We start from the raw sequence: 879 nt of genomic DNA, 5'->3' as shown, positions 1-879 counted from the left end.
ATCTTCACGGGGTGTGTCGCTCGCCCACATGTCGGCCCTGCACTACCTCTTCCTCGCCATCAATCCCGCCCGCGTCACCAGCTGGGGCTCGCCAACGTGTGCAGCATTCCCGCCCATATCGGCAGCCATGGAAGACTTCAGCCTTGCCAACAACAGGTTCATCGGCAGCAAGTTGCCCTTCCTCGCTTTCAATCTCACCAATCTCACAAGCTTGCGGATACACCGGGATTGTGCCCCGAGACCTCGGGAGGCTGCTGCAACTGGTCATCGGTGCCAACATGGCATACAATCTGCTCGAGGCAGACGACAGGGCGCATTTGATGCAGAAATTGACATCGTTGATGCTATTTGCTGCATCCTTCAATGATTTTTATGTCAACATCGGCAGCTGGTTCTACCCCAAAGAAAAAACCGATTCTAAGTTCTAACATTATTTGACAGACAACAGGCAAACCACATTAAATCCACAGGAACTTCACATATTCCTAGATTTTGTATACTTGACAGGCAGCAAGCAAAATAAACGATCAGCATCTCAAGGTTGACGTCGTCTCTGGCAATTGATGGACAACTCAAAAAGAAAATCATAGTCATTACTGTCTCGAGAAAAAAAAATACTCCGGGACAAAAAAGAAACATACTATGATACCAAAACTTGTACAGGATTACTTTCAGTTTTACATAATACCTTCAGACGAGAATTAGCTTGCACAGCAACAGAAATGCACTTTTCAGGCCAAGCGATTCAATTTTTTTTTTTTTTTTGCTTCGCTATGTCTACGAGTACGGCCATTACATTTTACAATTCAAAACTGCAGGAAAAAGCCAGCCAACTGAACCTTCTCCTGATGTCCAAACTTTGAATCATCGCCTCTTAAA

Source organism: Lolium perenne, chromosome 7, assembly GCF_019359855.2.
Source record: "Lolium perenne isolate Kyuss_39 chromosome 7, Kyuss_2.0, whole genome shotgun sequence".
Classification (NCBI taxonomy): domain Eukaryota; kingdom Viridiplantae; phylum Streptophyta; class Magnoliopsida; order Poales; family Poaceae; genus Lolium; species Lolium perenne.
This window is presented reverse-complemented; position numbering follows the sequence as displayed.